The sequence below is a fragment of the Musca domestica genome, unplaced genomic scaffold (genome assembly GCF_030504385.1).
Source record: "Musca domestica strain aabys unplaced genomic scaffold, Musca_domestica.polishedcontigs.V.1.1 20, whole genome shotgun sequence".
NCBI lineage: Eukaryota > Metazoa > Arthropoda > Insecta > Diptera > Muscidae > Musca > Musca domestica.
The window spans coordinates 9,235,484-9,248,136 of record NW_026712250.1 but is presented as its reverse complement, the minus strand read 5'-3'; the positions used below and the strand labels follow the sequence as shown (position 1 = coordinate 9,248,136).

General features: G+C 20.5%; 1 protein-coding gene across 4 annotated transcripts in view; it reads left to right on the top strand.

The window, feature by feature from the left end:
• The window catches only part of LOC101899765 (plasma membrane calcium-transporting ATPase 1), a 55,314-nt gene that overhangs the window by 26,101 nt on the left and 16,560 nt on the right, over positions 1-12,653 (top strand). Inside the window, exon 1 of one of the 4 annotated variants that reach the window (XM_059122406.1) lies at positions 1,830-2,066. The exons of the other annotated variants lie outside the window; for them this stretch is intronic. The gene's annotated coding sequence lies outside the window, so the exon portion shown is untranslated. Of the gene's footprint in view, positions 1-1,829; positions 2,067-12,653 lie in introns of those variants that run through there. 4 annotated transcript variants of the gene reach the window in all.

The window sequence follows — 12,653 nt, the reverse complement described above, 5'->3', positions numbered from 1 at the left end:
CTAAAATACATTAAAACTTTATAAAAAAGAATTGGTCCTCCAAGCTCTGTTAGAGTCCCCTTAAAAAAATATATATATATTTTTTTAAAAAATCCATTTTTTTATTTTTTGATTTTCAAATTTAATTTCAAAAAAATATCTGGCCATCTAAAAGAATTTAAAATTAATAAAATCCGATATGCCCCAGGAGTCCTCTTAAAATAAATATTTTTTTTAAAACCCGTTTTTAGTTTTTAATTTCATTTATTTAATTTCAAACAATATCTGGCCATTTAAAATAATTTAAAACTTAATAAAATCCGGTCCCTGAGGCTCTCACAACAGACTCCTTAAAATATATATATATTTTTTTAAAAATCCATTTTTGGTATTTTTTTTTTAATTTTTTTGGTTTTCAAATTTTATTTTGGTTTTTAAATTTAATTTCAAAAAAATATCTGGCCGTCTAAAATACTTTAAAACTTGATAAAAACAAATTCATGCTCTCTCAGGAGTCCCCTTAAAAATACATGTATTTTAAAAAATCCATTTTTTTATTTTTTAATTTTCAAATTTAATTTCAAAAAATATCTGGCCATTTAAAATAATTTAAAATTAATAAAATCCGATTTGCCTTAGGAGTCCCCTTAAAAATATTTTTTTAAAAACCCGTTTTTAGTTTTCAAATTTAATTTCAAACAATATCTAGCCATTTAAAATAATTTAAAACTTTATAAAAAACGTTCACAGGAGTCGCCTTAAAATATATATATATATATATATATTTTTTTTTAAATCCATTTTTGGTATTTTTTTTTTAATTTTTTGGTTTTCAAATTTAATTTTGGTTTTTAAATTTAATTTCAAAAAAATATCTGGCCATGAAATAAAAATAATTTAAAATAATTTAAAACTTAATCAAAAAATCGGTCCCTCAGGCTCTCTCAGAAGACCCCTTTAAAATATATATTTTTAAAAAAAAAATCCATTATCGGCTTTTTTTGGTTTTCAAATTTAATTTCAAAATTAATGTTGGCCAGTGTGATTGCACAAATTGATCACATTTAATTTGTTGGCTGGTCAGTTTGTTGTTATTTCGAATTGTTGTTGTTGTTATTTTTTTTTTTTTTTTAATTCTGTTGCCCTACCAAATCTGGCATTGTTTTGTCATTGGGGCCAGACAACGCTGAACAAATATTGTGTGATATTGGCAAAAATATAAAAATATATTTTTTTCTACAAAAAAAAAAAAAAAAAATAATTATAAGGTCATGGCAATTTAGGCAAAAAATAAAAATAATTATCTATTATTTGAAAAAAATATCTGAATATTCAAAATTAAAAAAAAAAGAAATCAGAAAATGAATTTTCCTCAAGAATCCACCACCACCACTGAAATTGTTTTTTTTTTTTCTGACAACAACAGCAACCTAGGACAAAAACAAAACAACAGAGAGCATGAAAATTTTATAGACAGAGCGCCCAAAAAACAAAAAAAAAACAAAAACTCATGGCCCGAGTGACGGAATTTTCAGTTTTCATTTTCGCATAACAGCTGCTGCAGAGCTTGACCTCTTTTGGTTTTGGGAACAAATTTCTTGCTTTATTTAGTGGAACTAGTGTGAGTACTACGATTCACAGAGAGAGAGTGAGAGAGAGAGGGAGAGAGAAAGTGCCTTAATATTCAAGTAAACCAATTACTTACTTAGCGCCACCTAGTGTTGACTAGCCCAAAATATTTATCCATCATAGTGGTGGTGGTGGTGCTGCTGCTGGTGTGGCAAAAAGACCATAACAAGATTTCCACCTCCGGTTCTTTTTTTTTGTTGTTTTTCCGTCGTCGTCGCCTCATATAGAATTCAAAGAGGAAGTTATTTTCTAGCCAGTCGGTCGGCCTTAGCCACGGACGACTGAGAGAGCGCGTGTGAAAACGGTCGGCTAAAGAAAAAACCAAACAGGAGAAAAAGAATTTTTGTTGAGCACTTTCTTTAGCAGCCAGTCGGCCAGCCAGAAGCAAAAAACTAAAAAGGAAAACACAATACCTTCATTACCTCCCAGCGGGCCAGCACCAGCAGCCAGGCACTGACGTAATATACACTTCTTCTTTATGTTCAATTCGAATTTTTTTCCCCAGCATTTTGTTTATATACAAATTTGAAGAAAAACACAGTTTTGTGAAAAAAAATAGAAATTTTCTTGCAGTGATTTTTTGTTAATTAAGTTTCTAAAGAAAATTCACAGAACGGGGGAAAAAGGCAAGCGAAAAGAAAAATTCGAAAAAAAAAATCATAAACCTCTAAACAAGAAAAAAAGATGAACAAAAAAGAAAAAATGACACAAAGAAAATATGGAAGACGGATTTTGAAAGAAAATTTTATGTTCAATCAAAAAAAAAAAAAAAAAAAACAAAAAAAAATTGTGGAAAAGTGAATGGAAACTAAATAAATAAAAGATAAATGAAATGGCATATGATAGTGGTGAGGGAAACTAATGTGTTTTGGGAAAATGATAAACACCACTGTGGAAAAAATTAAAAAAAAAATTAAAAATTAAAACTATTTTCAACATAATATTTTTCCTAAATCTAAAATAATAAAAATCAAAGAAAAAATAAAATGATAATAAAAAAATAAGAAAATAATTTAAAAAAATTAAATAATAGTTAAAAAAATAGAATATTTAAAAATAATAATTAAATAATATATAAATAAATAGAAACTGTTTGCAGAGAACACTTTTGGAAAATATGTTTTTTTCAAGCTAGACAAATTAAAGAGAATATTTTCCCAAAAAGTAAAAAAACACAAAAATATGAATAAATAATTTCCCAAAATTAAAAAAAAAAATATAAAATAATAATTAAAAAAAATTAAAAAAATAAGAAAATCATTTAAAAAAATAAAAAAAAAATAAAATAAATAGATTATTTAAAAATAATAATTAAATAATAAAATAAAAATTAAATAATAAAATAAAAATAAGAAAATAATTTAAAAAATTAAATAAAAATTAAAATAAATAGAATATTTAAAAATAATAATTAAATAATGTAATATTTAATTAATTAAATTAATAATAATTAATAGTTAAAATAAATACAAACTAAATATACATAAATATAAATAAATATTGCAGAGAACACTTTTGAAAAATATATATTTTTTTTCAAGTTAGAAAAATTAAAGAGAATATTTTTCCAAAAATAAAAAACAAAAATATAAATAAATAATTTTCTAAAATTAAAAAAAATAAAATAATAATTAAAAAAAATCAGAAAATAATTTAAAAAATTAAAATAAATAGATTATTTAAAAATAATAATTAAATAATATAATAAAAAATAAATAATAATTAAATAATATAATAAAAAAATAAGGAAATAATTTAAAAAATTAAATAAAAATTAAAATAAATATAAATATATAAATATAGTAAATAATAATTTAATAATATTATGAAAAAAATAAAAAAAATAAATTAAAATAAATAGTATAACTAAAAACAATAATTAAATAATATAGTAATTAATTAATTAAATTAATAATAATTAAAATAAATACAAACTATAAATGCATATAAATAAATAGAAACTGTTTGCAGAGAACACTTTTGAAAAATATGTTTTTTTTTTCAAGCTAGACAAATTAAAGAGAATATTTTCCCAAAAATTAAAAAAAAAAAATATGAATAAATAATTTCCCAAAATTAAAAAAAAAATAAAATAATAATTAAAAAAAAATTAAAAAAATAAGAAAATAATTTAAAAATATAAAAAAAATAAATAGATGATTTAAAAATAATAATTAAATAATAAAATAAAAAATAAATAAAAATTAAATAATATAATAAAAATAAGGAAATAATTAAAAAAATTAAATAATAGTTAAAATAAATGGAATATTAAAAAATAGTAATTAAATAATATAATAAAAAATAAGAAAATATTTAAAAAAATTAAATAATATTTAAAATAAACAGAATATTTAAAAATAATAATTAAATAATATAATAATTAATTAATTAAATTAATAATAATTAAAATAAATACAAACTAAATATAAACACTTTTGGAAAATATGTTTTTTTTTTTTCAAGTTAGAAAAATAAAAAGAGAATATTTTCCCAAAAATAAAAAACAAAAATATAAATATAAATATAATAAAAAAATAAGAAAATAATTTAAAAACTTAAACAATAATTAAAATAAATAGATTTTTTAAAAATAATAATTAAATAATATAATAAAAAAAATAAGAAAATATTTTAAAAAATTAAATAATAATTAAAATAAATGGAATATTAAAAAATAGTAATTAAATAATATAATAATTAATTAATTAAATTAAGAATAATTAAAATAAATACAAACTAAATATAAACACTTTTGGAAAATATGTTTTTTTTTTTCAAGTTAGAAAAATAAAAAAGAGAATATTTTCCCAAAATAAAAAAAACAAAAATATAAATATAAATAAATAATTTCCCAAAATTAAAAAAAAAATAAAATAATAATTAAAAACTGTATTGAAGAGAATATTTTCCCAAAATTGAAAATAACAAATATAAATAAATAGTTTTAAAAAAAATAGGTCAATTTAAAAAAATTGTAGAGAACTTTTTCTTATTAAAAATAAAAATTAAAAAAAAAAAATAAAATAAACAATGTTCTAATAAGATATAATAGTGTTGTTGAAAATTAATGTGTTTTGGGAAAATGATGGACACTTGGAAAAGATTCAAAAAATCAAAAAAATCCCAAAATCAAAAAAAATAGAAATAATTAAAAAAAAAATCCAAAAAATAAATAATAATTTAAAAAATGAGACAATTTTAAAGAACCTGTTTGTAGAGAAGAATTTTCTGATTAAAAAATATATATGTTTTTGTTAAAAAAATTAAAAAAAAAGTGAAAACTATGTTGAAGAGAATATTTTCCCAAAATTAACAAAAAATTAAAGAAATAATTCAAAAAAAAATCTGTTTGAAGACAACATTTTTCTAATAAAAAAATATATATTTTTGTTCCAGTTTGAAAAATTTTATAAATAAATTAAAAATTACATTAGAGAGAATATTCTACCAAAATCAAAAAAAAAATATTAATAAATAAAAAAATAAGAAGAATATTAAAAAATTATTTGTGAAGAACAGTTTTTCTAATTAAAAATATGTGTTTTTCCCAGTTTGAATAATTGAAAAAAAAACAAAAAATTCTAAACTATATTGGAAAGAATATTTTTCCAAAATCAAAATAAAAAAAATAAAAAAGTTATTAAAAAATAGAAAAATTAAAAAAAAACTGTTTGCACAGAACATTTTTCACTTTGTTAATTAAATTAAAAAAATATAATTCTTCAGTTAAAAAAATAATAATAAATAAAAATTAAAAAAAATAAATTGAGAGAATATTTTCCCAACATTATAAAAAAAGAGATTAAATAATAATTAAAAAAATAAGAAAATTAAAAAAAAACTCTTTGTAGAGAACATTTTTCTTAATAAAAATATTTTCTTTTTTTTGGATTGAAAAAGAAATTAAAAAATTCAATTTAAAAATAATAACAATTTTCCAAAATCAAAAAACAAAACATAAAATAATAATTTAAAAAAATAAGAAATTTTAACCTATTGCAGCGAACATTTTTCTAAAAAAAAAATATTTTTTCCACTTTGAAAAATAAAAAAAAACATATTGAAGAGAATATTTTCCCAATTAAAAAATAAATAAAATAATAATTAAAAAGTTAGAAAATTAAAAAAAAAATCATGCTTGAGAGAAAATTTATCAAATAAAAAATATATGTTTGAAAAACTAAAATAAAAAATAATAAAAAATTATAGTTTTTAATTTTTTTTTATTATATTTTATTTTTGTTTTTCAATTGAAGAAAATATAAAAAAACTTTTTTGTAGAGAACATTTTTATAAAATCAAAAATAAATTTAATAATTAAAAAAATAAATTATTGTAATTAAAAATATTAGTTTTTCCCCCGTTTGAAAAATTAAAAAAAAATATATTAAAAAACTATATTGAAGAGAATATTTTCCAAAACTAAAAAAAAAAACAATAAAATAATAATTTAATATATTCTTTTCGAAGTTTGAAAAATTAATTAAGAAATTAAAAAGTTTATTACTATATCGACGATAATATTTTCCCAAAATTAAAGAACTAAGTAAATAAAATAACAATTTAAACAAAAAATAAGAAAATTAAAAAAGTACTTGTAGAGAATATTTTTTTTTTATTAAAAATATTTCCAAAAAATATTTTTCCAGTTTGAATAATTAAAAACAAAACAATATATTAAAGAAGTAATTAATTTTAAAAATATACATTAAAAACCCTGAAAAAATCGCTAGTCAAAAATCAGCTAAGTTAGCCCGGATCGAATTTTTAATACCCTTCACCATTTGAAGAGAAACTTTTTTTTTTTTGAAAAAAAAAAATTTTTTTTATTTTCCGACATTATGACGTCCAAAAAGCCCTGCATGACAACACAATAACAATATTATTTCAGATTGGCAAGTAATTAATTTAAACTTGTAAACTCCGGTTATTTGAATTTTGTCCCATTGGCCAATGACGACATTAGGGTGGGTGTTTTTTTTTTTTTTTTTCTTTCTTTTGTTATTTTCTGATAAAACTGGAAATGACCAATAATATTTCATTGATTCATTGATTCAAACGTGTTTCAGAAATGTGAATCTGATTTTAACGGCGTATACATACATGTGTGTCTGTGTGTCATCATCATGACGTCAGAGATGAATGATGATTGCGTGTGTGTGTCATTTACATGTGCATGTCATCACAACGTCATAGATTAATAATGACGATTATCAAAGCCAACCAAAGATAAAAGCGTTCCAGCTGTAACTGGTTTTGGCTGCAGATTTCCGTGGTCTATCTTGGGCAAAATATTTTTTTTATTGGCTGTCATTCAGACACAAATGATGGCCACTCACTGGATGGTGGATTTTTTTCTTATTCTCTTTGAGTTAAAAACTCCCTCTCTGAGAGTATTTGAGTCTCTCAAAAATAATTTTTAAATTATTTTTTCTCATCATTTCCTCAAGGAAATTTAAGTCTTTTATTCGATTTATTTTTTCTTTATTGTGATAAAAAAAATTTCAAAAAATATATATATTCCGACATTTTTCAAGCCGTGTAAGGCCACAAAGTGCCGGTAGCAAATGCCAAATCCCTACAAGATTTGTGGCAAGCAAAAAGAGAGGGCAAAAATAAAATCCCCAAGGTCTTCTACTCTTTATTTTGAGATTTCATAGACAAAGCCCGGCCAGACGTCAATGAGGGAAAGGCACTGGCTGGCGGACTGGCTGGCTACTCCCAGATCAGCCACGGATTATTTTAATTGGCCAAATGGCAAATAGCAAGAAATTCTAAAAAATTAATAGCTCTGTTTGTTTGCCGGCACATTTTTTTTTTGTGGTGGCCACCTTGCGTGGCAAAATAGGGAGGAATTTCCAACTAAATGGCAGCAGGCAACTTTGCAAAAAAATAAATAAACAGAGAATATCAAAGGTAATGGCAGGGCATTTGCCTGCGACATTTTAATGGCAGTTTAATGTATCAAAAGGAAATTACAAAAAAAAATAAAAACAACAACAAAAATTAAGTAATTTATTTTTTATTAGACAATTCCGAAAAGCTGAGGTGGGGAAATTTTTATTTGAAAGAAAAAAAAAAAGGTGGAAAAATTAAGGCAAAAGTTATCAAGCAAAGCTGAATTGATGAAGTCATCAAGGAAATGGGGGAAAGGAACCTCTGAAAACAATACCTTTTTTTGGAATTTTGAAAAAAATATTGAAAAAAAGTCAGAATTTAAAAAAAAATGAAATTCAGTTCTACTGAATTAATAAAAGCTTTAAGGCTTTCTCTAAGGCTTTTATTTCAATAAAATTTAAATAAATTAAAAATTTAAAAAAAAGTGGCAATATTTGAAGTTTCAGAAAAAATGTTTTCATAAGAAAAAAACGTTTTTTTTTAAAAAAAATTATGAAAATTTTTTTCGAAGTTTTGAAATTTTTTTATTTATTTATTTTTTTTTTTTTTTTTTTTTTTTTTTTTTTTTTTGAAAGAAATTAAAAAATGTAATCAAGCAAAGCTGAATTGATGAAGTCATCAAGGAAATAGGAGAAGGGATCCTCAAAAAACAATAGACTTTTTTTCGGCATTTTGAAGAAAAAATTAAAAAAAAAAAAAATCAGAATTTATTGCAAAAAATGCGATTCAGTTCTACTGAATTGATGAAAGCTTCAAGGATATATATAAAAAAATACTTAAACTGGAGTTTGAAATAATTAATACTAATCAATTTATTTCAATAAAATTTGAATGAATTAAAGAAATTTAAAAAAAAAGTTTCAATATTTGAAGTTTCGGGAAAATGTTTTCATAAGATTTTTTTTTTTTTGGAATTTCGAATTTTTTTCTTAGCTCTGATTTTTTTTTTTTTTTTTTTTAAGAAATTAATGGCTGAAAAAAATAAGGCAAAACTAATCAAGCAAAACTGAATTGATGAAGTCATCAAGGAAATGGGGGAAGAGAACCTTAAAAAAACAATAGACTTTTTCGGAATTTTGAAGAAAATATTGAAAAAAAAATTGGAGTTTTTTTACAAAAAAAAAGAATTCAGAAAAAAAACTTAAACTGGAGTTGGAAATAATTAAAACTAATCAAAATTTAAATGAATTAAAGAAATTTTTAAAAAAAGTTTCAATATTTAAAGTTTTACACAAAATTGAGCTAAGAAAAATTATTTTTGTTTTTTTTTTTGAAATTTTATTTTTTTTTTTCGAAATTTTGAAAATTTTTTGAAATTTGAAAAAAAAATTACATTAAAACCCCTTAGCAGAATTAAATAAATTTCTTCAAAATTCTTCAAAATTTGATTTTAAAACTCAATTCAGCTGAGAAAAACAGGAAAAAAAAACATTTTGAAAATTTAAGCAAAGTTCAAAAAAAAAAAAAAAATGTTTGCTAAATTAAATAAAATTCCTAAAAGGGTCAATATTTAAGGCTTTAGACATAGTTTTGCTAATGTTTTTTTTTTTTTTTTTTTGACTTTTTGAAAATTTTTTTCAAACTTTGAACATTTTTCGAAATTAAAAAAAAAAACAAAAATTCTTCATTAAATTTAGTCTAGCCTAGATAAATCATACAAATTCTTTTAAAATTTTTAATTTTAAAAAATTCTGAATAATTAAGAGAAAAATTAATTTATTTTGAATTTTTTTTTCTTCAAAATTTTGAAAATCTTTCGAAATTAAAACAATGAAATTCCTCAGCTGAATTAATGAAATTTCCTCTAAATTCTTAAAAAATAGATCATAAGAGTCAATTCAGCTGAGAAATACAGAAAAAAAAGCATTTCGAAAATTTAACCAAAGTTTAAAAAAAATTACATTATTTTATTGCTAAATTAAATAAAATTCCTATGAGGGTTAACATTCAAGGCTTTAATTTTTAATTTTGCAAAAAATATTTTTTTTTTGACTTTTTTAAAAATTTTTTTTAAACTTTGAAAAATTTTTGAAATTTAAAAAGTCAATACTTCTTCATTGAATTCTAGCCTAGTTAAATCATAGAAATTCTTTTAAAATTCTTATTTTTAAAAAATTCTAAATAATTGAGCTAAGAAAAATTAATTTATTTTGAATTTTTTTCTAAATTTTTCGAAATTAAAAAGTTAAAACATTAAAATTCCTTAGCTGAATTAATAAAATTTTCTAAAAAAAGGGTCAATATTTAAGACTTTAAATATAATTTTGCTAATTTTGCTATATTTTTTTTTTTTTGACTTTTTTGAAAAAAATTTTGAAACTTTGAAAAATTTTTGAAATTTAAAACAAGTCAGTACTTCCTCATTGAATTCAGTCTAGCCTAGTTAAATCATATAAATTCTTTTAAAATTCTTATCTTTAAAAAATTCTGAATAATTGAGCTAAGAAAAAAAATTAATTTATTTTGAATTTTTTTTTTTTAAAATTTTGAAAAATTTTCGAAATTAAAAAATTAAAACAATAAAACTCCTTAGCTGAATTAATGGAATTTCCTCAAAATTCTTTAATATTTGATCTTAAGACCCAATTCAGCTAAAAAAAAACATGTCAAAAAATTTAGCAAAGTTTAAAAAAATTAAAAAAAAATGTTTGCTTAATGAAATAAAATTTCTAAAATGGCCTATATTTAAGGCAATATAACTTTGCTAAAATTTTCTTTTTGACATTTAAAAAAAAAATGTAAAACTTTGAACATTTTTCGAAATTTAAAAAAAAAAATCAATACTTCTTCATTGAATTTAGTCTAGCCTAGTTAAATCATAGAAATTCTTTTAAAATTCTCATTTTTAAAAAATTCTGAGCGATTGAACTAAGAAAAATTAATTTATTTTGGATTTTAATTTAAATTTTGAAAAATTTTCAAAATTAAAAAAAAAACATTAAAACCCCTTAGCTGATTTAAAGGAATTTCTTGAAAATTCTTTAAAATTTGATCTTAAAACTCAATTCAGCTGAGAAAAACTGAAAAAACATTTTGAAAATTTTAGTAAAAAACTTTACTTAAAAAAATATTTGTTAAATTAATGAAATTTCCAAAAAAAGGTCTATATTTAAGACATTAGACATAACTTAGCTAAAACTTTTTTTTGAATTTTTAAAAAAAATTTTGAAACTTAAAAAAATTTTCGAAATTTTGAAAAAAGTCAATACTTCTTCATTGAATTCTAGCCTAGTTAAATCATAGAAATACTTTTATAATTCTTATTTTTAAAAAATTCTGAATAATTGTGCTAAGAAAAATTAATTTATTTTGAATTTTTTTTTCAAAATTTTGAAAAATTTTCAAAACTATAAAATAAAAAAAACAATAAAACTCCTTAGCTGAATTAAAGATATTTCCTTGAAATACTTTAATATTTGGTATAACAACTCAATTTAAATGAGAAAAATTTAAAAACATTTTAAAATTTTAGCAACATTTTATTAAAAAATTGGTGAAGTAAAAACTTTTTGAAAATGTGTCAATACTTAAGGCTTTAGGCAAAATTCGACTAATAAAAACTGATTTTTTTATTTATTGTCGAAGTTTTCAAACATTTTTGCTGAAATTTTGAAATTTTTTCAAAATTAAAAAAAGGTTAAAATTTCTTGCCTGAATTGGACTAAGCTAAGCTGAATTAAGGGCATTTCCCCAAAATTGTTAAATATTTGTTGTTTAAATGAAAACTAGTTAAAAAAATTGAAAATTAGGGAAAATTTACAAAAAAAATGTTAATATATACAATTTTAAACATGATTCGGCTTAAAAAAAGTTTGTTTTTAATTTTTTTTCGAAATGATTAAAAATTCCTTAATACTTTTGAGGTTTAGACTCAATGAAAAAGTTGAAAAAGTTTTGAAAGCCATTTTCTAAAAAAAAAAGTTGAAACCTGAAACCCCTAAAAATTCTAAATATTTGGTGTTTAAACTCAATTCAGTTGAGAAAATTTTAAAAAAAACTTGAATTTTTTTTCCGAAATTTTGAAAAAAAAAAATCATTAAAGCTCCTTGTAACTTAACTGAATTTAAGAATTTTTCTAAAAATTCTTCAATATTTCATGTTTACACTCAATCAAAAAAGTTTTGAAAGCCATTTTCCAAAAAAACTCGAAAAAAATTAAAAAAAAAAATTGAAACCCCTAAAAATACTAATTATTTGTTGTTTAAACTCAATTCAGCTGAGAAAACTTTAAAAAAATTTTGAAAAAATTTTCCGAAATTTTGAATTTTTTTTTTCCGAAATATTTAAAAAAACATTGAAACCCCGAAAAAAATCTATTTGTTTTTTTTTTTTTATTTTCCAATTTTTAAGAAAAAATTTCGAAATTTAAAAAAAAAAATTATTGAAAATTTTGAAAAATTTTTCCGAAATTTTGAAATTTTTTTTCCGAAATTTTGAAAAAAGAAAATCATTAAAGCTCCTTGTAACTTAACTGAATTTAAGAATTTTTCTAAAAATTCCTCAATATTTCATATTTACACTCAATCAAAAAAGTTGAAAAAGTTTTGAAAATTTTAACATATTCCAAAAACAAATACAAAATATTTAAAAAAAACATTGAAACCCCGAAAAAAATCTATTTGTTTTTTTTTTAATTATTCCATGTTTTAAGAAAAAGTTTCGAAATTTTGAAAAAAAAATCATTGAAACCCCAAAAAATTCTAAATATTTGTTGTTTAAACTCAATTCGGCTAAACCAAACTTAAAAATTTCCCAAATGTTGATAAACATTTTGAAATTTTAAATAAAAATTTCACTGAAAATCTGTGTTTACCACAATTCTGCTTAGAGTAATTAAAAATTTTTGAATTAAAAAAAAAATGAAATTTTCAAAAAAATTAAAATTACCAAAATACGTATATTTTTTATTTCCCCAAAACTTAGCAGAATTATTAAATATTCCAATCAGCTAAAGTTAATCTAGCTTTATGACCGCAACGGTATTCATTCAAAATTGTCATGCAAAAAATGTTTGCAAAATTTATGTTACGCTTGTGTGTCATTTAGCATGGCTAAGGTGACGGGATTTGTTTTAAATAAAAATAAGTCATCGTTTAAAAAAAATGTTTCCATAAACTCAACTAGAGCTTGGCTGAATTGATTGG